Raw genomic sequence first — 26,046 nt, 5'->3', positions numbered from 1 at the left:
TCACATTTCTCTTTGGCGTAAGACGGGCAGTAGAGGATCGGGCGCCCGGTATTCTCCGCGGTGATTTTACTATCCATTGACAGCAATGAGTTCACTAAAGTAACTGATATCAATCCAAAAATTTAAATACATTTGGAAATACCAGACAGGAATTATATTTTACCCGATAAATGCTGTGCTGTGAAATGATACAAGATGTTATTCTAACATGAAATGGTTTGCTGTTATTAGTCTGGAAATAATATGATTTCAACATGAAATGTTTAAATCCTGAAATGAATAAAATCAAATCCTCCTTTTCGGTTGATGATTATTTTCATCACACACACTGCCCGGTGGGATGGACTGAGGGTGAGCTGTCAGTGTCAGACAGCGTCCTGTTCATTGGGACATTTGTTTTGACCAGAACAGAATAATAATGGACCAACACCCGGACCGTTACTAACTAGTAAAATATTAATGTAATTTCAAACACCAGTGGGGAGTTCCGGAGATTGTGTCCTCTCTGAGCTGTTGTACAGCAATGTTTACTCACTGCAGGGAGATTAATGGGACATGAGGCTGGACCTGGTTACATAGATCTATAAGGAAACCTCCTGATACATTTCTGAGAGGATCAGGAGCCGATAGATTTCTCACGGCCGCAGCAGGACAAGGGAAAGCTCTCCTGCTTCTCCTGGCTCAATAAAATATAAATTAAAAATAAACTTCTCAGTGTTCTGGACACTCAATGCCCATCGAAAGGGCGGCTCCTCCACCCATTTGTGCCCAACATTAAATGGTGAACCACGTACGTCATAATACTCTGACTTACATATTACACGTGGCCTGACCAGAATATTTCCCTCCACATGTTTTGAACCGATGCAGTTTGAATCAATGGACCAGCTTGTGGGCTTCGAAGATTGATACTAGGGCGGAGTTCCGGCCGCTCCTCCCAGGACCCTACCCACGATGGTGGAAGCAGGAACGCCACCAATAAAGGGACTGTAAGTGACCTGACACCATTTACTAGCCTCTGCCACCCCATTTCCGCCAGGCGGGGATACTTAAATCGGCCACACCTTTCCTGACCTACGCCCTAGTATCAATCTTCGAAGCCCACAAGCTGGTCCATTGTCTCAAACGCCACCGGTTCACAACAGGTGGAGGGAAATTTTCACCATTGCTTGGGGCTGATCTGGGAGAGCGGATCACCCGCCCATCATAGAACCGGCCCGATTTTAATTTCTGCTCCGTCCAAGCAGTGAAGGTGAAATTACCCCCACGTCTCTGACCCCAAGGTTCGACAGGTGTGTGAAAGCCATTCAGACAGTGTTTGCCAAACACTGACATGAATGTGGGAGATTGGATCCTTGTATTCATGTAAAAGGTGATAATCCCTCTCCACGGAGACTCATCCCCTATACCGTAGAGTCGAAGAGGAGTTCATCCCCAACAGCTCGGTAACACAGGACGCTGTGCTGTCTGGGCAGTTGTCCAAGATGCACACCGAGACAGATATTAACTGCTGCTGGAAGACCATCAACTCGGTCAAGGAGGCCCTTTGTTCCCCCAAAACCTGCTGGTCTTCCAGCCGAGGGAACGGTCCGTGGCTAAGTGTTGGCCACTGGCACATTCCAAGGTCCAGTATTACATGCTGAGGTGCACACTGAAGCGAGGTGCGGCTTACACAAAGGCTTTATGGGGAAAGGCAACCGTTTAAGGCTATCCCACCTTGTATTATACAGCATGTATTACAAGATATGTACTGTGTTTTGAATTGTAATAATGGAAACGTATGATGTGTAATGTATTTGTTTTGAATCGTAATGTTTACATTGAACTGTGTGTATCCATGAATCTTACGAAATAAAGTATATTTTGAAATATTTTAAGAAAGTTCCAGTCTCACTATGTCTGTTCTTATTGGACACCAAAGAGTGGAAACAGAGCCGGATCGTAAAGATGTGGGAGGTTATACAAATAGCATCTATTGCAGGCACCAGGTGAGAAATATGGAGTATTTTCTAAATGGTGAGAAACTAGGGACTGTAGAGGAGCAAAGGGGTTTGGATGTCCAGGTACAGCAATCAATAAAAATAAGTGCACAAGGATAAAAAATGAATGAAAGATCCCAATTTCGAGGCTGTCATATCCCAAGGTACCACTATCAGGTACTTAGCCAACTCTCTAGAATTTGCTGATACAATCAGTCCACACTGCCTCCCTCGCTGGTCCATTCCATACAGCCAGCAGCACCCTCTGCATTAAGAAAGTTGCATTCAAGCATTCTGCTCATCCTATGCCCCAGGTAGAGAAGACTAATAGTGACAGGAGGACCCAGACCATCAGCCTCATGTGAGTTTGGACATTTCTGGTTTTAATTCAGATTATTGTATTTGCAATTCTTTCATTTTTTTGTACATTTCTATTTTTATATTTTGAACAAATTCTCCAAACCCTGTGCGCAGTGAGTGCTGACTCCGGGCCCTTTGATTGACAGCTCTCACCTCCGCCCACCTTCGTCCTGGGCTGACTCCTCCCATCACGTGACACGCGGCACCATCTCTCACATTTGCGCGCTGACATCGCGACGCGTACGTGCATCTCCGGCCCGAGAGACGCCGCGCATGCGCCGCGTGGTCCCTGTGCCACATTCCCTCAGCAACAGGCGGGCGTCGGGAGGATGATGATTGTGGGCTCGGGTTGGCAGGTGGGCGGCCGCTGCTGTGGGCGGGGGCGAGGCCGACACAGGGAGGGTCCGCACCCGGGAGTGGACTAGACCCCGGGCCTGGGAACGGCGCAGTGAGGGCGGCCCGAGCTACAGCTCCTCTGACTCCAGGCTGAGCGGCGTTAATGGGGCTGCGACCCCCAGGAGGGAGGGACTGAGACGCCGGGACGGTGGGACCTGTACTCCCTGATGGAGGGACTGAGAACCCCGGGACTGAGGTACTGAGACCCCCGGACAGTGGGACCACGACCCTGGAATGGAGGGACCGTGACCCCCGGGATGGAGGGACCGTGACCCCCGGGATGGAGGGACCGTGACCCCCGGGATGGAGGGACTGAGACCCCGGGACGGAGGGACCGCGATCAAGGGATGGAGGGACCGCGACCCCGCGAAGGAGGGCCGCGGCCCGGGAGGGAGGGGCCATTACCCCGGGACGGAGTGGCCGTGACCCGGGACGGCGGGACCGTGACCCCGGGACGGAGGACCGCGACCCCGGGATGGAGGGGCCGTGACCCCGGGAGAGAGGGGCCGTGACCCCATGATGGAGGGACCGCGACCTCAGGAAAGAGGGGCCGTGACCCCGGGACAGAGGACCGCGACCCCAGGAGGGAGGTGGTCTTTGAGACCGTCCATGCTCTGTTGTGTGATCTCTGTGAGTGTCTTTTTCTATTCGTGTGTTATTACATTGGCTCCTGGTACGGAAATGGCTCGATTTTAAAAATTCTCATCCTCGTGTTCAAATCCCTCCATGGCCCTCAACTCCTCCCTATCTCTGTAAACTCATCCAGCCCAACAATCCTCATGTTCAAATCCCTCCATGACCCTCTGCCTCTCCCGATCTCTGTACCCTCCTCCAACCGATTTTATCTCCACCGACAACCCCATGTCTCGCCACCCTGTCATGGATTCTACCCCACCCATATATTTCCTCCTGCAGCCAATGTGCACCCTCCGCTCAGTGCTCGGACACTCAGTCCTGTAAAACACACAGTCAGTGCTGGGACAATCAGTCCTGTTATAAACACGGTCAGTGCTGGGACACTCAGTCCTGTTATACAAACAGACAGTGCTGGGACAGTCAGTCCTGTTGTACACACGGTCAGTGCTGGGACACTCAGTCCTGTTATACACACAGTCAGTGCTGGGACAGTCAGTCCTGTTATACACACGGTCAGTGCTGGGACACTCAGTCCTGTAAAACACACAGTCAGTGCTGGGACAATCAGTCCTGTTATACACACGGTCAGTGCTGGGACACTCAGTCCTGTTATACACACAGTCAGTGCTGGGACAGTCAGTCCTGTTATACACACAGTCAGTGTTGGGACAGTCAGTCCTGTTATACACACGGTCAGTGCTGGGACACTCAGTCCTGTTATACACACAGTCAGTGCTGGGACAGTCAGTCCTGTTATACACACGGTCAGTGCTGGGACACTCAGTCCTGTAAAACACACAGTCAGTGCTGGGACAATCAGTCCTGTTATACACACGGTCGGTGCTGGGACACTCAGTCCTGTTATACACACAGTCAGTGCTGGGACACTCAGTCCTGTAAAACACACAGTCAGTGCTGGGACAATCAGTCCTGTTATACACACGGTCAGTGCTGGGACACTCAGTCCTGTTATACACACAGTCAGTGCTGGGACAGTCAGTCCTGTTATACACACGGTCAGTGCTGGGACACTCAGTCCTGTGAAATACACAGTCAGTGCTGGGACAATCAGTCCTGTTATACACACGGTCAGTGCTGGGACACTCAGTCCTGTTATACACACAGTCAGTGCTGGGACACTCAGTCCTGTAAAACACACAGTCAGTGCTGGGACAATCAGTCCTGTTATACACACGGTCAGTGCTGGGACACTCAGTCCTGTAAAACACACAGTCAGTGCTGGGACAATCAGTCCTGTTATACACACGGTCAGTGCTGGGACACTGAGTATGTTAGACACAGAGTCAGTGCTGGGACAGTCAGTCCTGTTATACACACAGTCAGTGCTGGGACACTCAGTCCTGTTATATACAGAGTCAGTGCTGGGACAATGAGTCTGTTATACACACAGTCAGTGCTGGGACACTCAGTCCTGTTATACACACAGTCAGTGCTGGGACAGTCAGTCCTGTTACAAACACAGACAGTGCTGGGACACTCAGTCCTGTAACATACAGAGTCAGTGCTGGGACAATGAGTCTGTTATACACAGAGTCAATACTGGGACACTCAGTCCTGTTATACACACAGACAGTGCTGTGTCACTCAGTCCTGTTATACACACAATCAGTGCTGGGACACTCAGTCCCGTTATATACACAGTCAGTGCTGGGAGAGTCAGTCCTGTTATACACACAGTCAGTGCAGGGACACTCAGTCCTGTTATACACACAGTCAGTGCTGGGGCACTCAGTCCTGTTATATACACAGTCAGTGCTGGGACTCGTCTGTTATACACACAGACAGTGCTGGGACACTCAGTCCAGTTATACACACAGTCAGTGCTGGGACAATCAGTCCTGTTATACACACGGTCAGTGCTGGGACACTCAGTCCTGTTATACAAACAGACAGTGCTGGGACAGTCAGTCCTGTTATACACACGGTCAGTGCTGGGACACTCAGTCCTGTTATACACACAGTCAGTGCTGGGACAGTCAGTCCTGTTATACACACGGTCAGTGCTGGGACACTCAGTCCTGTTATACACACAGTCAGTGCTGGGACAGTCAGTCCTGTTATACACACGGTCAGTGCTGGGACACTCAGTCCTGTAAAACACACAGTCAGTGCTGGGGCAATCAGTCCTGTTATACACACGGTCAGTGCTGGGACACTCAGTCCTGTTATACACACAGTCAGTGCTGGGACACTCAGTCTTCTTATACACACAGTCAGTGCTGGGACACTCAGTCCTGTTACATACAGAGTCAGTGCTGGGATATTCATTCCTGTTATACACACAGTCAGTGCTGGGACACTCAGTCCTGTTATACACACAGTCAGTGCTGGGACACACAGACCTGTTATGCACACAGTCGGTGCTGGGACACTCAGTCCTGTTGTACACATAGTCGGTGCTGGGACACTCAGTCCTGTTATACACACAGTCAGTGCTGGGACACTCAGTCCTGTTATACACACAGTCAGTGCTGGGACACACAGACCTGTTATACACACAGTCGGTGCTGGGACACTCAGTCCTGTTGTACACACAGTCAGTGCTGGGACACTCAGTCCTGTTATACACACATTCAGTGCTGGGACACTCAGTCTTCTTATACACACAGTCAGTGCTGGGACACTCAGTCTTGATATACACACTCAGTGCTGGGACACTCAGTCCTGTTATACACAGTCAGATAAATAAATAACTGCAATCAAAGAATGAAATCTCCAGGACCTGACGGTTTCCACCCCAGAGTATTAAAGGAAACGGGTGGGGAAATTACATTTGCATTAGTCATAATTTCCCAAAGCTCTCTCGACTCAGGAATTGTGCCTTTGGATATGAATGTTGAAAGTGTCACTCCGTTATTTAAGAAAGGAGGGAGGGAGAAATCAGGAAAATACAGACCTGTCATTTTAACGTCGGTTGTGGGCAACTTACTGAAATCTATCATGAGAGACAAAATGAGTTGGCCAAATAGAGTCAACTTGTATTTGTGAAGGGCAGGTCATGTCTGACTAATCTAGTTGAATTTTTTGAGGTCACTAACAAGGTGGACAGGGGAGTGTCTCTGGATGTTGTCTATATGGACATACAGAAGGCATTTGATATGTTTCAGCACAAGAGATTAATAGAATAATTAAAATGAAAGGGACCTTGTGACTCGGGTTAGAAATTGTTGGGAGGCCGGAGAAAAGAGTAGGGATAAAGGGGAAGTTTTTTGGTTGGCGGGATATGACAAGTGGTGTCCCCAGGGATCAGTACTGCGGCCTCATCTTTTCGCCATATTTATCAATAACGTGGATGAAGGAATAGAGAGTTATAGGTCCAAGTTTCCAGATGACACTAACTTATGAGGCACAGTCAGTGGTGTAGATTGGAGCAGGAAGTTACAAAGGGACAGTTTAAGTGAATGAGCAAACTGTGGCAGGTGGAGTTCAATGTGGGGAAGTGTGAGATCATTCAATTTGGATATAAAAAGGAAACATTGGAGTATTTTCTTAATGTGAGAGACTGGGAATGGTGGAGGAGCAAAGGGATTTGGGTGTCCATGTACACAAATCACTAAAGGCTAGTGCACAGATACAAAAAGCAATCACAGACTAATGGCCTTTATCTCGAGGGCTGGAATACAAAGGGAAGGAAGTTATGCTTCAGTTCTACAGAGCCTCGGTCAGAGCCCATCTGGAGTACTGATCCTCACCAAGGATATATTGGCCTTGGAGGGGAGACAGTGCAGATTCACCAGAATGATACTGGGACTTGAAGGGTTCATTTATGAGGACCGGTTGCATAACCTTGGTTTGCATTCACTTGAGTTTAAAAGGTTGAGGGATGATTTGATCCAGATATTTAAAATGATTAATGGATTCTCTGGTTGGGGAATCCAGAACAAGAGAACATAACCTTAAATTTACAGCTACATTGTCTAGGATTGAAATCAGGAAGCTCTTTTTCAGACAAGGGTAGTGGAAATCTGCTCAGGCTGATTGAAGTGGACCCTGTGATATAATAGAATTTTCTGTCCTGTCAGATTTGGACATGTTGTAAATCCATCTTTTAAAATGGTGGAGGAACTCAGTTCTAAGATGGATTCCATTCACTTCATTATAATTCCTCGATCAGCTTGTCTTATCATCGAGATATCAAGGACTAGAAACATCGTGTTTAAAAGAAAGCTGATTTATTTGACAATTGTACAGAATATTAAACTCCTGCCCAGTTATTGGGGTTATAAACATCAGAAACAACTCCCAACTGTCAGAATGAACATGGTTCAGTCCTGGATGTGATTAACATCAGCAATAACAGAAGAATCCAACCCCTGCAGTCACAAGTGAACCCGCTGGTGACTCAGCAGGTGGGATGACCGAGTAAATCCCTTCCCACACACGGAGCAGGTGAACGGCCTCTCCCCAGTGTGAATACGTTCGTGTCTCAGCAGATCCCCAGTGCTTTTAAAGTTCTTCTCACAGACAGAACGTTTAAAGAGTCTCTTATTTGTGTGAACAATTCGATGTTCAATGAGGTGGGATGACTGAGCGAATCCCTTCCCACACACGTAGAAGGTGAATGGCCTCCCTGAAGTGTGAGTTCGTTGGTGTATCAGTAAGCTGGATGACTGAGTGAATCTCTTCCCACACACGGAGCAGGTGAACGGCCTCTCCCCAGTTTGAACTCGCTGGTGTCTCAGCAAGTGGGATGATCGAGTGAATCTCTTCCCACACACGGAGCAGGTGAACGGCCTCTCCCCATTGTGAGTACGTTGGTGTGTCAGCAGATCACTTTTTCTTTTAAAGCTCTTCTCACAGTCAGAATATTTAAAAAGTCTCTTATCAATGTGAACAAGTTGATGTTCAATGAGGTGGGATGACTGAGTGAATCCCTTCCCACACACGGAGCAGGTGAACGGCCTGTCCCCAGTGTGAACTCGCTGGTTTCTCAGCAGATGGGATGACTAAGTGAATCCCTCCCCATAGACAGTGCAGGTAAACGGCCTCTCCCCAGTGTGAATACGTTGGTGTGTGAGCAGGTTGGATGACTGAGTGAATCCCTTCCCACACTCAGTGCAGGTGAACGGCCTCTCCCCAGTGTGAGTGCGTTGGTGTTTCAGCAGCTCATTTCTGCTTTTAAAATTATTGTCACAGTCAAAATATTTGGAACATCTCTTATCAGTGTGAACACGTTGATGGTCAATGAGGCCGGATGAACAAGTGAATTCCTTCCCATACACGGAGCAGGTGAATGGCCTCTCCCCAGTGTGAACTCGCTGGTGACTCAGCAGGTGTGATGACTGAGTGAATCCCGTCCCACACACGGAGCAGGTGAACGGCCTCTCCCCAGTGCGAACTCGCTGATGTCTCAGCAGGTGGGATGACTGAGTGAATCCCTTCCCACACACGGAGCAGGTGAACGGCCTCTCCCCAGTGTGTCTGCGTCGATGAGTTTCCAGCTGGGATGGGTAACTGAATCCCTTCCCACAGTCCCTACATTTCCACGGTTTCTCCATGGTGCGCGTGTCCTTGTGTCTCTTCAGGTTGGACGATCAGTTGAAGCCTCGTCCACACAGAGAACACGTGTCTGGTTTCTCCCCGCTGTGAATGGTGTGATGTGTTTTCATACTGTGTAACTGGTTAAAGCTCTTTCCACAGTCAGTGCACTGGAACACTCTCACTCGGGTGTGTGTGTCTCGGTGCTTTTCCAGTTACACTGATGTTTGAAATCTTTTCCCACAGACAGAACCGATGAACATTTCTCCTTCTATGTTCAAAGGCCGATGATCTTCAGGTGCTGGTGAATTGAGTGACAGTCAGATCTTGATGTGATGATTGGTCCGAGTTTCCTGTCTGCAAATCTTCCCCTTGTAAGAACCTGTAAAAGTAGATAACAAAACTCCTCATTGTGAATACATGATAGAAATTCAGAACAGGCAAATCTAGTTTCTATGGAACATTCTTCCTGCTCATTCCCCCAGACTGTAAATCCCCGTCCCACACACTCACCCTCCTTTCTCTGCTGAAATCTAAACCCATCGCACCATCTCCAACATTTGGGTTGGTTTGGAGGCCTTGAATCTGAGTTGGGAAATACAATCGGAGAAAGATGATACAATTTAGAGACAAAAACTAATTAAAATCAAATAACATGGATGGTTGTTTCACGCCAAGTGGGAAATAAATTTTGTTTGGGCTGTGGGTGAGTGTTTGCGCCCGGTTACACAGCATGACCCTCTCTCTCAGCTTCAAAAGCGCTTCTTTCGGTTCACAGTCTCTTTTACACATCTAACTGACTGGAACCATTTAAAGCTCCTCTCGACCCATCTTTTGTTTCTTTACTTGACCCATTACCACCCTCCTCCCCGTGCACCATCATCCCTTTTGTCGCTTTATCACTCCTGCCCTCCACCCTATCACAGACCTTCCCTTTTCTTCTTTCCCTCCCCCCACCTTTCCCTGGCTCTCTACTTGCTTAAAAACTGTTAAATCTTTAACTTCTTCCAGTTCTGACGAAATCTTAACTCTAACCTGAAGCGTTAACTCTGTTTCTTTCTCCACAGACGCTGCCTCACTTGCTTTCCAGCATTTTCTCTTTATATTTCACATTTCCAGCTTCCGCATTATTTTGCTTTTGATTGGATAAACCTCTCCCTTCCAAACCCCATCAGAGAATTATCAGCAAGTGGGGATTACAATGACGGCTGACATTACCCAGAATGCCGCGCGCGGTAGAATACGGTCTATCTCCATTCGAAGGGGCGCAATGCGCAGGCGCGGCAAGGGCCGCTGGCTGGAGAAATCAGCGCCTTGGAGAGATAGAGGGTTTTCTGGGGCGCGGTGGATTGTGGGCCCTCCGGTCGCCATTAGTCGCAGATTGTGGGTCAGAGTTCCATTGCGCGCGTCGCCCACAGAACCGTTTCTGGAAACACAGACTGAGGAATTCAGAGCGGTTTTGATGAACAGACATTGACCGTACAATGTAGAACAGAGTTTCTCAAACTATTTTTCTCGTGACACAATGGAAGAAAAACACGTCCCCCAGGGACCCCAAACAATAATAATTTCAGACTGGAGTTTTCATCAAATCCCAATAAAGGTCAGTCCATGCTCGCTCTTCACTTCACTTCAAGTAATAACTAAAATGAGACATCGATGTTGCTTGAAAAACATTTTAAATACAGTATAAATACAGTAGAAGAAGATCAGGTTGAGTTTCACTTACTTAATGTGAGGGGTGGGTCTGTCAGTTGGTCATGATCTCGTTCCAATCTGGATCACTGGATTAAAGTGCTTCTCGCATATCAGGTGCGCTGTTGAGTTTCTTTCTCTTGTTTTTAACCTTTTCAAAGTCGAAAATCCCAGTTCGCACATGTAGGTTGTTGGGAACGGCAGCAACAACAGAGCAGTAATCATAACAGAGGATATTCTTTGAAAGCACTGATCCAAAAAGATGACAAACTGAATGACTTGTGGCCTGTTTTCAGTGTGCTCAAAGGTGAGTCGCACCGGCTCGTTTTCTTGCTCAGGCATCAAGTTTAGCCTCATTATTGATTCAGGATTTTCGAAAGCAAAAGGATCTTTCACCCAATGCTTTTCCTTCAAATTTTCAAATCCCTCTGCAGGGAAGTAGCGACTAAAATGGTCAGACAGAGCAGCGAGATGTAACTGTGTGACACATTTCATTTCATTCCCTTTATCTTCATTGATGCTGTTCTCCTCAATGTGTTGTAACAATGTGAAGCAGTAAATGAGCTCCGCTCCCATTTCTGAGCGTAACTCTTCAAAAACCCTGCAGTTCAGTCAGCTTCCTTTAATGAAAAAACTCTTCTCATTCCAAGCAATTATAGAGAGAGCGGTGCCCAGAACTGAGCACTGAACTCTAAATGCTGCCTAAACAGAGCTCTGTATAACGGTGACAGAACTTCCACTACTTTTTATTCCAATTCCCTTGAGATAAAGATCAAAATTTAATCTCCTTTTTAACATTTTTTTTGTGATTTAGTGATCACTTTTAGTGATTTCTGAACTTGGAACCCTAAATTGCTCTCCTCCCCCACAGTTCCCAGCTTCTTGCCATTTAGAAAATAAACTGATCTATCGTTTTATGGACCAAAGGGATGACCTCACACTTCCTCAAGTTGAACTCCATCTGCCACAGTTTCACCCACTCACGTAATCTATCAATGTCCCTTTGCAAATTTCTGCTCCCATCTACAATGTTTACTGTACTACCTAAATTATTGTCGTCAGCACACTTGGAAATAAAGCTCTTTACATAAGAACATAAGAAATAGGAGCAGAATAGGCCATATGGCTCATCGAGCCTGCTCCACCATTCAATAAGATCATGGCTGATCTTCGATCTCAAGTCCACTTTCCTGCCCCATCCCCATATCCCTTGATTCCCCAAGAGTCCAAAAATCTATCGATCTCAGCTTTCAATATAACTCAACGACTGATCATCCACAGCCCTCTGGGGTGTAGAGAATTCCAAAGAGTCACAATCCCTTGAGTGAAGAAATGTTTCCTCATGTCGGTCCAAAATGGCCGATTCCTTATCTTGAGACGATGAGCTCTAGTTCTTGACTCTCCAGCCAGGGGAATCAGACTCTCAGCATCTACCCTGTCAAGCCGTCTAAGAATTTTATACATTTCAATGCGATCACCTCTCATTCTTCTAAACTCCACCGAATATTGGCCAATTTAACGCAATATTTCCTCATACCACAATTGCAGCAAGACCTCCTTACTCTTATATTCCAACACCCTGACAATAAAGGCTAAAACATCATTTCCCTTCCTCACTCTCATTGGACCCTTGGTAACTCAATATTTCCAGCATGTTTTCCTCTTTTCCTTCGATAGGGAAAAGAAATGAAGGTTGATAACATTTTACTGCAATTACACTCGATTCTGTCTTGGAAACAATTTCCAACTGAACTGCATCAAATTCGATTGTAAACTTAAGAGTTTCTGATGGAAATAAACTAATAAAAACACTTAATTGCGATGGCCAGGAATCGAACCCGGATCAACTGCTTGGAAGGCAGCTATGCTCACCACTATACCACCATCGCTGAAAATAATCAACAATAAAATAGTTCCCAAACATCAGACCCTGAACAGACACTGCAGGCTGTTGGATTTTGTTCTTCATTTTCACTGGTTTCTGACGGATCCTTTCTCGCTCTGTTGCAGTTCCTGTTTCCGCCCAGTCGATTTCGCCAACCCCCAATCAATGGAAATTCCACACCAGCCAGTCATTCTTCACCTGATATCGGACTGAAGAGACAGTCGATACCTGCAATACTTGACCAGCTGGAAATACATTTTACCACAGCTCACATCAGCCATTGAGTAAAGTTAAATAATTCCATTAAATCATTACAGAGACCTGACTACCAACTGGGCAGGAATGGCAGCTTAATATTCAAGTCTGTAAGATCTTTAGAAAGGACAGGGAAATAGGGAAAGGAGGAGGATCAGCAATATTACTAAAGGACAATATTACAGCAGTTCAAAGATAGAATATCAGTGAGGGTGAGCGGGCAGTGTAAACACTCTGAGAGAGACACATCACAAGTGCCCCCACTGTACTCCTCCAGAAGGTAGAAGAAGGGCGAGTGCGGGAGGATTTCTTCATTCTTTGTGAAAGTGTTGGTGAGATTGTGGAAATGTCTGGAAGAGGAAAAACCGGCGGTAAAGCTCGGTCCAAGGCCAAGATTCGCTCATCCCGGGGTGGACTGCAGTTCCCTGTTACCCGTGTTCACAGGCTCCTGCGAAAGGGGAACTATGCTGAACGTGTGGGTGCCGGAGCTCCGGTCTATCTGGCTGCTGTGCATCGAATATCTGACGGCTGAAATCCTCGAGCTGCCCGGCAACACGGCCCAGGACAAACAAGAAGACCCGCATCATCCCCAGACACCTGCAGCTGGCCATCCGCAACGACGAGGAGCTCAACAAGCTGCTGGGACGGGTGACCATCGCTCAGGGTGTTGTCTGATATCCAGGCGGTGCTGCTGCCGAAGAAAACCAGCATTGTGAGCTCCAAGAGCAAGTAAACCGTCCAAGGCTTAATCTGATAACCCAAAGGACAGGACCAACCTTATTGAAATCTTTGAAGAAGGAACAGAAAGTGTCGACAAGTTTAATGCAGTAGATGTGATATATTTGGATTATCCGAAGGTCTTCTAAAATGTACCACATTGTAGACTCATAGCTAACTTCAGAGAACGTGGAGTCAGGGTCAGGTGGCAGAATGGATAGTAAGTTGGCGACAAAACTGAAAGCCAAGAATAGAGGTTAAGGGTCGCTACTCAGAATGGCAAAAGGTGGGAAGTGGAGTTCCAGTTGCTGGGACCACTGTTCTTCACAATTTACATTAACGATTTGGATTCGGGAATCGGAAGTACAATTCCAAAATTTGTGGACGACACCAACTTGGGGGATTTAGTTAATACAAAGGAAGAATGCATCAAAATGCAAGAGGGCATTAATAAACTTGCAGAATGAAGAATCAGGAGGTCACACACTGCTTGGATAATAAGAGTCTAAACGGGATAGAGGAGCAAAGGGATCTAGTGGTACAGATACACAAATTACTAAAAGTAGCGACCCAGGTTAATCAGGTCATAAAAAGACAAATCAAACACTAGGATTCATTTCTAGAGGGATAGAGTTGAAAAGCAAAGAAGTTATGTTAAACTTGTATAGAACCTTGTTTAGACCAGACTTGGAATACTGCGAACTGGTCTCGTCTCCATATTATAGACATAGGGGCATTGGAGAAGGTGCAGACAAGATTCACAAGGATGATACCAGAAATGAGAGGATATTCTTATCAGGAAAGACTGAACAGACTGGGTCTCGTTTCACTGGAAAAGAGAAGGCTGAGGGTTGATCTGATCGAGGTTTTTAAGAAAATGATCGGGTTTGTTAGGATAGATGTAGAGAAAATGTTTCCACTTGTGGGGAGTCCAAAACTTCAGGTAATCAATATAAAATAGTCGCTAATAAATCAAATAGGGAATTCAGGAGAAATTGCTTTACCCAGAGAGTGGTTAGAATGTGGAACTTGCAACGACGAGGAGTAGCTGAGGCAAATAACATAGGGGCATTTAAGGGGAAGATAGATCAGCACATGAGGGAGAAAGGAACAGAAGGATATACCGATGGGGTGAGCTGAAGTAAGGAAGGAGAAGGCTCATGAGCAGCATAAACGCCGGCATAGACTAGTTGGGCCGAATGGCCTGTTTCTGTGCTGTAGTTTCAATGTAACTCGATGTAAAGGCTCTTTTCAGAGCCACCCACTGTATCTGTGAAAGGGCTGGTTACTGTCTGAAGGGAGACGCTGATATCATGCTACCAGTGTGGCTCTGAGCTGCTTTTGTCTCGTTGTGGACGAGATGAGGTATTAATGGGACTGGAGTGGGGGCAGTGACCACAGTCCGGGACTTTAAACGGTGACTTATAGACCGCAGCCCACACATCACCAGATTTCTTGTATTTATTTCAAATACTTGCCATGCTGGGCTCATAAAGAATCACCAGAACTGCTCGACTAACATTTCTGCATCTGTGGAATTCAGCATTTCGCTCCGTTTCTGTTCTATTTAGTTTGATTATTTACATAACGCATCAAACCACTGGGGAATCACTGAAATGTAACTCTGTACAGAAACAAATAACAGTGAATTGCCTGGTGCCCAGGAGATCAGGAACATTACTCGACTTTCGTCCTGTTAAGGAGTAAACGATGTTTAGAGTCCACCGACCCGCTTTGGTTCCATATGGGGGATTAAACAGAGAAATCGGGAGGGGAGGAGACAGTCAGAGTGACAGAGCGGAGATCGGCCTCTGATCTTCCAGCTCCACCTCCAGTTCTCTCCATCCGACAGTTTCAAACCGTTTATCGATAATAAAACCGAACCTCAGCGCTCCGCACAAACCCTGACAGACCCGGGCTTCATATTGAAGGATTCCCAAAACCCGAAGCTTTCAAATATGCCCCGTTACAATGAGAAATCGTTAATATTCCTGCCTAAATACAGTCCATTCGATAACAAGTCAACTCGGCTCCTCCATTTCAGTCTGTTTCCCTGTTCTATCTCCCCACACATCCCCTCCCAGCGTTTTACAAACACATTATTCCAGTTTATTTGGAGAATCCCATGTGTTGGGGTTTGAGTTATGACGCGGAGTTTCTCCACCAGTGTTACCGGCTCACAGAGACTCTCGCCCTGAATCTGTGTAAAGATTATGACCATGAACTGGGACTGGAGCCGAACACATCCCCAGTTACAGTGAGGCCCGGCCCGGATATCTCATTTTCTCTATTTTATATCAGACAGTATCCCACTTTCATGTCCAGCAATAGAGAGAGAGAGAGAGTATCAGTCTTACACTTCCGATCTGTGTCCAAATCACGCTCAATGGCAGTATCCACCTTCATATACAGCACCAGAGAGAGAGAGAGGGAGGCAGACACGGTGAGAAAGACAGAGAGAGCGGTGAGACACAGTGACAGACAGACGTTAACAGTATTAGTTCCAGACTGACCGGGAAAGTGCCGTTTGATCTAGAAAGATCACGTTGGAGAGACAGAAGATGCAATCTCATCTCTCACTGACATTGTACAAGGGTCAGAAACACTATTAATCCCACACTCAGGGACAGTACAGAGAGGGACAGAAACAATGGGTCACATTTAACCCTCTAATGCCTGTTGTACTATCTGCAGTTTTACAGCTCAGGGCTGTTCGATATTACTCTCAGTGACCTACAGTTTCACTCCGGTTAAATTAATCTGCGACTGTTGCTGCCTGATATTAACCCTACACGGTCCCAGCAAATACACCGACTCCCACTTTCCTCCCATGTTTCTCCAGGATTGGTTTGAGAAATCCTCTCTCAGTCACACATTATAGGGGCCATTAATGAAGGGAATCCATTGGCTGATTTCACAGCCGCTCACTTTATCTCTGAAAGGCTGTTTACCATCAAAAGACCCCGAGAGAAACAGCAGGGATGGAAACATCTAGTTTAATAGTTGGAGATTGTAAAGTCAGTCTGGATTCCAGCGTTAGGCACTGGTGGAATCCCATCTGTTTCCCATTCTGGTGCCTGTTCCTGCACTGCCTGTGGACCCCATTCCCTCTGACCTTTCCCCCAGACCCACTTCCTTTGCTCAGACTCGGAAAAATTCCAATTGGGGAAAGTTGCCATCGATTTTTGGATTGGGAATTGTGGGCGCCATTCCCTCAGTGAGTGGAAGAAGATGGTTTAAAACAGCCGGGAATGGAGAGATCACGGCCCCCGGGGGAAGGGAGCAAAGAGCAGCCTCGTTACAGCAGCTCATCGCTTCGGGACCGTGTCCGCAGATGGGCTCAGAGATCGGCATTGAGTCCGGGGGAAGTTCAGGGGGAGTCCGGGGGCTGTTTGCAAGAGGCGGAGTGGATCAGGAACTGGTCCCGGAACATGGAGTGAGAGGGGGGAAGGGAGAGGTCATTCTCGGGCTGTGTGTGGACAGGGTGTGTCCAGGGGAAGGGAGAGTGAATGGGAAGAACCTGCTATTAAAATCATTGCTGCTTTCTCTCCCCAAACCAGTCGTGAATGGTCCTGGTTTAGTTCCAATCTCCCCCTGTTTATTGTTATTGGACAGTGAAGAGTGGAAACAGAGCCGGACAGTAAGGATGTGGGGAGTTATACAAAGAGCATCTATTGCAGGCATCAGGTGAGAAGTGTGAAGGACACATTTTAAACAGCGGCTGTTTGGTTTCCGTTGAACGGTTAGTCCCATGGGAGAGGGGATTAGAAACCTGACCTGTGCAAAGGTCCCTGCCCCATCGGGTAGTCCCATTCATGGATCAGTGCAGGGGTTGGGCCGTGTCTGGATGTCATTAAATTGTTGTAAAACAGCCCAACACACCTGGTATGCAGAAGCTGAGTGCTGCAGTACTGCAGTGGAGTCAGACACTGACACTGTTTGTATCACTGGATTTCATTTGTGGATATTCAAAATGATCATTAACAGAGATATTAAACTGATCACTTCTGTCTTTTCTACCTCACCTGTTCCTGAGTAACAAGAGATCATTTTCTTTCTCCAGGCAAACCCTTGAACGATCCAGAATAAATGTGATGCTTCCTCCACCCGAGGCAGAAGGAACAGTGCAGCCAGCTCCTTCTCACACACAGTAAGTATATTATCACTCACAGAGCACAGAGACACAGACAGCTCATCAGTTCCACTGTCTCAGACAGCAGGAGTAGTCAGTCCCACAATGATCACAATTTCCAGAGACACATTTTCAATCCAACAGTCAAGCAGAGTAGGTGAGGCAGACACTGTTCCATTTCCCCCTAACTCAGTCCCGCTGACAGGTAGATACAAAAATCCGAGTCCAAAATCACACTCTCAGAGTGAAAGGCACTGTGTCAATCTCACAATAGAGAAACATTAGCTACGAATTAAATACCAGATAGAAATCACACATGGTACCCGATTCAAAGGTACAGAATGAATCCCAATAATGTACCCCTTAGATTCAAATTGAATACTAGCCCAGAACTCTCACACACATGACTTTAATCCATGGAATATCCATTCGAAATGTGTATCATATGATACAAATTGCACACAAGTCCAAAACTCAGGCAGAGTATCAGATTGAGAAATATTGAAAGATAGTAAACCTGAGAGACAAATTAGACACCTGTTCAGAATGAACTCGTAGAATGAGATTTAAAGATAGAGTATCAATTCTATTCGTGCAGACTGAGATACACATTACATACCAGTCCAAAAATCTCATACAATATTAGACTGAAAGATACGGTATCAATTCCATTTCTACAGACTGATCTACACATTACATACCAATTCAAAAATGTCACCTTATCAGTTTTAAAGATACATTATCATCCACAACAGTACTCACAGAGATACAGATTTAATAGTACTCCAAAAAGCACACAAATAATCTGGTTAAAACCTCCAGCATCAAATCCGAAAGTATGTCCATATTTACCAATTAAACAAGGAGTAAAACTATTTAAACATTGAGATATAAAAGCTGCAATATTGAACACCATAATTTAATCTGAGAGAATAATTACGTACAGATACAGAATGAATCTCACATTCAGAGACAGTACCAGAGACACACAGACACAGAATGACTCCAACTCTCACAGATGCAGAACGAATCCCAAACTCACATACAGTACAAGAGACTGACAGACACACAGTTAATCCCACACTCACACACAGTGCCAGAGACTGACAGGTACAGTATGAATCCCACACTAACATGCAGTATGAGTAACTGCATATATAGGATGAATTCAACTCCCACATACAGTACTGGAGACTGTATATACAGAATGAATCCCACAATCACATGCAGTATGAGTAACTGCATATATAGGATGAATTCAACTCCCACATACAGTACTTGAGACTGTATATACAGAATGAGTCCCACAGTCACATGGAGTACCAGAGACTGACAGATACCGAAAGAATCCCACACTAACACACAGTTTTATATAAAGAATTAATCACAAACTCTCACACACACTGCTGACAAGATACAGAATCAATTCCAAACTCACACACAGTATCAGAGAGTGACAAGATACAGAATGAATCCCACATTCACACACAGTACCAGAGACTGACAGATACAGAATAAATCCCACACTCACACACAGTACCAGAGACTGACAGATACAGAATGAATCCCACACTCACACACAGTACCAGAGACTGACAGATACAGAATGAATCCCACACTCACACACAGTACCAGAGACTGACAGATACAGAATGAATCCCACACTCACACACAGTACCAGAGACTGACAAATACAGAATGAATCCCACACTCACACACAGCACCAGAGTCTGACAGATACAGAATGAATCCCACACTCACACAGTACCAGAGACTGACAGATACAGAATGAATCCCACACTCACACACAGCACCAGAGTCTGACAGATACAGAATGAATCCCACACTCACACACAGTACCAGAGACTGACAGATACAGAATGAATCCCACACTCACACACAGTACCAGAGACTGACAGATACAGAATGAATCCCACACTCACACACAGTACCAGAGACTGACAGATACAGAATGAATCCCACACTCACACACAGTACCAGAGACTGACAGATACAGAATGAATCCCACACTCACACACAGTACCAGAGACTGACAGATACAGAATGAATCCCACACTCACACACAGTGCCAGAGACTGTCGCAGCATGAAATGGTCCTTATCAAAGTCACAATTGATACCCTATGTGACTACCACCATGATAAACTATCCCTCCTCATCCTTCTCAAATACAATATCTCACCGTGCTGTTATGCTGTTAGACAAGTTTCCTCTCTCTGCTCTTATTTGGAATGTGTTGCTTTTCTGTCTGACAACACTTGGTATCATCGTATTATGTTAGTCCACAAGAGGAGATCATTCGGCCCATCGTGCCTGTGCTGGGTCAAACACACGTATTCGTTCAAAATTCATTCAGAGATAGATTGAGTGCTTTGTTATCAGAAAATTGCCTGAACCCCCACAGTCTACAGTTTTCCTCCTCGCTATCAACGACACGGTCAATTTTTGTGTCACCGGCAAATTTCTTAATCATGCCCCCGACGTTTAAGTCTAAATTGTTAATGTATACCACAAAAAGCATAGGACCAAGTACGGAGCCCTGCAGCACCCAACTGGAAACAGTCTTCCAGCCACAAAAAACACCCGTCGACCATTACCCTTTGCTTCCTGCCACTGAGCCAATTTTGGCTCCAATAAGCCACATTCCCTTGGATCCTATGGGCCTTTACTTTTTTGACCAATCTGCCATGTGGGAATTTTTCAAAAGCCTTGCGAAAATCCATGTCGACTGCATCAATTGCGCTACCCTCATCGATCCTCCTTGTCACCTCCTCGAATAATTCAATCAGGTTAGTCACACACGACCTCCACTTAAAAAATCCATGCTGACTGTCCTTGATTCGTCCGTGCCTTTCGGAGTGACAGTTGATCCTGTCACTCAGAATTGATTCCAATAATTTGAAATGGAGTCTTTCTCCTGCTTGCTGCAATAATAGATAAGGCGGTGATGTACCATCAGGCCCGGCTAGCTCAGTCGGTAGAGCATGAGACTCTTAATCTCAGGGTCGTGGGTTCGAGCCCCACGTTGGGCGAGTATCATTTAAAACTTTTATGTTGCGTTCACTGGCCAACGGTGCAGAATTGATGCATAATGAAACGTTAAATTTGTCGTCAGGATGGCCGAGCGGTCTAAGGCGCTGCGTTCAGGTCGCAATCTCTTCCGGTCGTGGGTTCGAATCCCTCTTCTGACATTGCTTATTTTTACGAAGACGTGAAAATATTTTATTTGTGGATTGGGCTGCAGCTGATTTTTAGACCAAGTTGATTTGCTCCTCCCACAAAAGCAACTGGCTTTTTCATGGAAATGTGACTTGAGAAGTTTCAAACGGTGATATGTTTGACATATTAATGACCTGGACAAAGAAATAGAACAGCAGTGGGAAACATTTAAAACGGTGATAAATAGAGTCCAGGAGAAATATATCCCACTAAAAAGCAAGAACAAACTAGCCAGAAATGACACACCAGGGATGAATAAAGAAACAAGGGCAAAATTTAAACTGAAGAAAAGGGCACACACTAGCCAATAAAGGAGAGAGGGGAATGTGATAAGACTGGGAAAGAAGTCTGAAGATCTATTGGAAAGGCAAAAAAGGAATATCAAAAAAAGCAAAGTATTCGAGACACATCAACAGCCAAAGAAAATTTAGGATAGGAATATTTGCACGAAGTGATTTTTAGGTAGTCGCCTTTAAATGTTTCAAAGGCGACTGCGAATTTATGATCGTCTGGCCATTTCACCAGCCGTGTTGAAAACAAAACATGTCTCTTAAGGGGAGTCTATAACGAGGGGGCATAGATTTAAGGTGAGAGGGGAGAGATACAAAAGGGTCCAGAGGGGCAATTTTTTCACTCAAAGGGTGGTGAGTGTCTGGAACGAGCTGCCAGAGGCAGTAGTAGAGGCGGGTACAATTTTGTCTTTTAAAAAGCATTTGGACAGTTACATGGGTAAGATGGGTATAGAGGGATATGGGCCAAGTGCAGGCAATTGGGACTAGCTTAGTGGTATAAACTGGGCGACATGGACATGTTGGGCCGAAGGGCCTGTTTCCATGTTGTAACTTCTATGATTCTATGATTCTATGATAATAGGGCCACTAAGGGAGACACACGACAAACTCACAGGCAATGACAGCGAAATGGCAGAAATATTAAATAATCACTTTGCTTCAGTATTTACCAGGGAGACTCGTATTGTGGGCATGACAGTAGAAGAAGAGATCAAAAAGATATGTAAAGACATTTAAGATCGAAAGGGGGGAGATAATTGATAAACTAATCAATCTTAGAGAGGAAATTTCCTGTTAGGTGCCTAACCAGAGTTTCAAACCGCTCAGCCACGCTAATTTCCGTATTACTGTTCAGGAGCTTGTTTCACAGGGACACGATTACTGCGCTCCATTTAGGGAGGCTCAGTGAAAGGCGGAAATTGATCTATTAATAGAATCATAGAATAAGATAGCGCCATTCAGCCCATCGTGCCAGTGCCAGCTCTCTGAAAGAGCTGTCCAGTTCGTCCCACTCGCCTGCTGTTTCCCCATAACCCTGAAAAAGTTTGATCCAAGCGTTTATCCAATTCCCTTTTGAAAACTGTGAGTTGAGAAAAACAATATTGAAAGGGGTGCTGGGGTCTCTGCAGCGTCGATGTAGAGTGTGTGATGATTGAAGTTATCAAGATGGTTGCTTTACACATGGTATGATGTGCAATCATCCTGAAATATCTTCAATATCCAATACAAATTGAATTGCAAACCTGACGGACAAACACTGGAAAACAAGTCACGAGTGAACGCAAATCATCTCGGACCCGTTTTTAGCCTCACGGCACTTCAAATAAAGTGAAATAACTTTGCATTGAAAATATTTGGAACTTGCATCTGTGCCTTTATCTGTTCCATTTCTTAAAGTTGCTGGCGTCTGATGATGGACACGCCTCTGCTCCCTCTATTGAACAAGAAAGGAGATGTTTGACGTTGACGGGACCTGTTGGTTATGAGCTCATCCTTTACATTGAGTGGGTTCGCGTCCTTTAAACGGCGTCAACTTTAGCCCAGCGGTGAACTTCGCAGCAAACAAGTTCATCACCGTCTCACCGCGGGCACTGACTGACACGTTTATCGTTATTTCTTTCAGACCGAAATAAATAGGAACCGTGATTTTAAATTTGCACGAAGTGATTTTTAGGTAGTCGCCTTTAAATGTTTCAAAGGCGACTGCGAATTTATGATCGTCTGGCCATTTCACCAGCCGTGTTGAAAACAAAACATGTCTCGAACTTTCGCGTCTTTTTTCGAAAGGCAAAAAACATATTTCCCATGACCTCTGAAGGATGGACAAGTACATTTCAGAAAGCTGAAGCAAGTTAACCAGCCTTTTAATCCGGAGTCAGACCTTTGCGCCACGCACTCTGAAGACAGGCTCCTGGATGTTATTATATTTTTTGAATGTTTCTCAAACACCGTTTCATATATTGGTTGAATGGATGAGGCTTATCAAATCTCCGCCAGATCCCACCGGTAATGAGACAGCATTGGAAGCAGCCTTCACCCCCAATATCACGCTGGCATTCATCGCCTGCTCTCAGCGGACTGCATTAACAGGGCTTGGAGATATGGACTTTGTTCACATTTAATTAGAAATGTGAATCGTTAAATATTTAATCATTTTTAATGGGGACAACGTTTCAAAATATTTCCGCTCGGTTTCGAACCGGGGACTTTTCGCGTGTTAGGCGAACATGATAACCACTACACTACGGAAACCTGACACCTCCAACCTCGTGATAGGGATATAACCCCTGAGCCAAACTAATTTCCGTATTACTGTCCAGGAGCTCATTTCACGGGGATCCATTTACTGCGCTGTATTTCGGAAGGCTACAGAGAAGGACAGGTGGTGATGGTCAGGCAGGGAATCCCAGAGCATCGCGCCCACACAAACATTTCACTGTTGTTTTTTCATGTGCCTGATATCCGACCGCAGTGTAAATTATGGCGAATCAGGCATGCTCAGATGACATTGTTCACAGAGTGTTTTCTTGCAGCCAAATCACACATTAGAAAACTTGAAATGAGATGAAGAGATCGGAGCCATTTAAAGTGCTCCCAGTTACTGCTGATCAGGAATTGAAACATGGCACCGGCTTCAGTGCTATCAGAATGAGGCAATGAATCCAAAAGTGGGACGAAAAAGGTGCAATTTTCGTCCCTGGGTGGGCTCGAACCACCAACCTTTCGGTTAACAGCCGAACGCGCTAACCAATTGCGCCACAGAGACCGTCTGGTCCTTTTTCTTGCAAGATACACTAAAGCAGCGTGTCACCGAGCCAAAGTTACATGTTGCAGCCACAGAAATGCAATTGTCCACTATCAGTGTTACTTTTCCAGAAATAAAAGATGGGACATTGCTTGTGGAAACATGGAAACGGTCTGGTCTCGCTCACAGCATCGATATCACCGACAACCAGCTCTCCTGCAACCGGCGCGCCCACCGGTGCTTTGTCTGTTCGTTCGTTGCACTGTGGGAGATCCTTCGCCACACTGACTGCAGCGGTTTAAAAAGCCGGCTCACCACCACCTTCTCAAGGGCTTTTTGGGATGGGCAATAAATGCCGGCCTCGCCAGCGACGCCCACATCCCATGAACGAATAAAAAGAAAATATTCTGAGCGTCCTGATGCTGATGTCAGGTTTTGATCCCTGATCTGCAGTAACTGGGAGCTGAAATATTAATTGTACCGAATGCAAACACTCCCTGATATACTTAACACTCTTACATGCCTTCCCTGCTGGCCTCGTCGTTCGGCTTCGGTGTTTTCATCACGGCGGCCTGGGTTGGGAATATGCTGTTACAAAAAAGAATTGCCAATTTTGTCGAATCACAGCAAACTTACGGCACAAAAGCAAGCCATTCGGCCCATCCTGTCCGCACCGGCCGGAAATGAGCTACCCAGCCGAATGCCACTTTCCAGCACTCGGTCTTTCACCTTGTAGGTTACGCCACTTCAAGTGCATATCCAAGTATTTTTTTAAATGTCACGAGGGATTCTGCCTCGACCACCCAGTCAGGCAGTGAGTTCCAGACCCCTACCACACTCTGGGTGAAAAAAATTCTCCTCAGCTCCCCTTAAATCCTTCCACCAATCATTTAAAATCTATGCCCCCTAGTTATTAACCTCCCTGCTAAGGTAAATAGGTCCTTCGCCTCCACTCTGTCTGGGCCCTTCATAATTTTGTACACCTCAATTAAATCACCACTCAGCCTCCTCTGTTCCAAAGAAAACAACCCCTGACTATCCAATCTTTCCTCACAGCCAAAATTCTCCAGCCATGGCAACCTCCTCGTAAATCTCCTCTGTACCCTCTCTAGTGCAATCGCAGCTTTTTTGACCAGTCTGTCATTTGGGACCTTGTAAAAGCCTTGCTAAAATCCATGTAGACGACATCAAAGTACTCCAGGTGTGTTCTCACCAAAGCTCTATTTAATTGCAGCAAGACTTCCTTACTCTTATACTCCAACCTCCTTTCAAAAAGGCCAACATACCATTTTTCTTCCTAATTGATTGCTGTACCTGCATGTTAACTTTCTGTGATTTGTTTGCAAGTTCACCAAACTCCCTCTGAATACCGACATTTATTGGACTCTCACCTTTTAAAAAATATTCTGCTTTTCTATTCTTCCTACCAAAGTGGACAATTTCACATTTTCCCACTTTATCCTCCAACTGCCACTTTCTTACCCAATCACTTAACCTGTCCACCTCCCTTTGCATCCTCCTCACGGCTTACTTTCCAACCGACCTTTGTATCATCAGCAAACTTAGATACATTGCACTCGGTCCCCTCATTTTAGTCATTAATATAGATTGTAAACAGCAATTGCAACTTAAATTGTCCGCCCAGGATCGAAAGCAGGGCCGTTCGCGTGTAAAGCGAACTGGTAACCGCTGCTGACTTATACTGGGCAGAGGGGAACTGACCAGTCACCTCTCTCTGCTCTGATTGGGACATTTTTACTTCTCTTTAAACAACATCTCTCCTGTCCCACACTAAAATCATGGACCAGAATCATAGAATATTACAGCACAGAAGGAGGCCATTCGGCCGTGTTGCCGTGCCTACTCTTTGAAAGAGCTGTCCAATTTAGTCCAAAAAACCCAGCCTTTTCCCCGTAACCTTGCAAATCAGTTCTCTTCAAGTACCTGTCCAATTGCCTTTTGAAAGTTCCTATGAAAGCTGCTTCCACCACCCTTTCAGGGAGTGGCTACCAGATCGGAACAACCCTCTGTGTGAAAAAAAAATCTCCTCATTTCCCCTCTAGTCCTAAAAGCTCACAATCCTTCTCCACGGATGCCTTTTTACAAACATTTCATTCATCAAAACCAAACAAGATACTCTGGAAAATGTCTTCATTTTCAAGTAATTAATGTTCCGAAGGAGCTCCCTAATTTCCCTCCCCTTTATGAATCAGATCA

General features: G+C 45.7%; 5 non-coding genes and 1 pseudogene across 5 annotated transcripts; 3 read left to right on the top strand and 3 right to left on the bottom strand.

Moving 5' to 3' along the window:
* LOC137317445 (zinc finger protein 271-like) overlaps nt 1–26,046 on the top strand; it is a 433,617-nt pseudogene that overhangs the window by 371,907 nt on the left and 35,664 nt on the right.
* On the bottom strand, nt 12,383–12,454 carry trnag-ucc (transfer RNA glycine (anticodon UCC)). The gene has a single exon. It is a non-coding gene; the product is annotated as a tRNA-Gly (tRNA).
* Nucleotides 20,534–20,606, top strand: trnak-cuu (transfer RNA lysine (anticodon CUU)). Its single transcript has one exon. It is a non-coding gene; the product is annotated as a tRNA-Lys (tRNA).
* On the top strand, nt 20,685–20,765 carry trnal-cag (transfer RNA leucine (anticodon CAG)). The gene has a single exon. It is a non-coding gene; the product is annotated as a tRNA-Leu (tRNA).
* Nucleotides 23,264–23,336, bottom strand: trnav-aac (transfer RNA valine (anticodon AAC)). The gene has a single exon. It is a non-coding gene; the product is annotated as a tRNA-Val (tRNA).
* Nucleotides 23,777–23,850, bottom strand: trnan-guu (transfer RNA asparagine (anticodon GUU)). Its single transcript has one exon. It is a non-coding gene; the product is annotated as a tRNA-Asn (tRNA).

The sequence above is a fragment of the Heptranchias perlo genome, unplaced genomic scaffold (genome assembly GCF_035084215.1).
Source record: "Heptranchias perlo isolate sHepPer1 unplaced genomic scaffold, sHepPer1.hap1 HAP1_SCAFFOLD_62, whole genome shotgun sequence".
Lineage (NCBI taxonomy): Eukaryota > Metazoa > Chordata > Chondrichthyes > Hexanchiformes > Hexanchidae > Heptranchias > Heptranchias perlo.
Note: the sequence above shows the minus strand (reverse complement) of the source record. Positions and strands in the feature narration are given on the sequence as shown.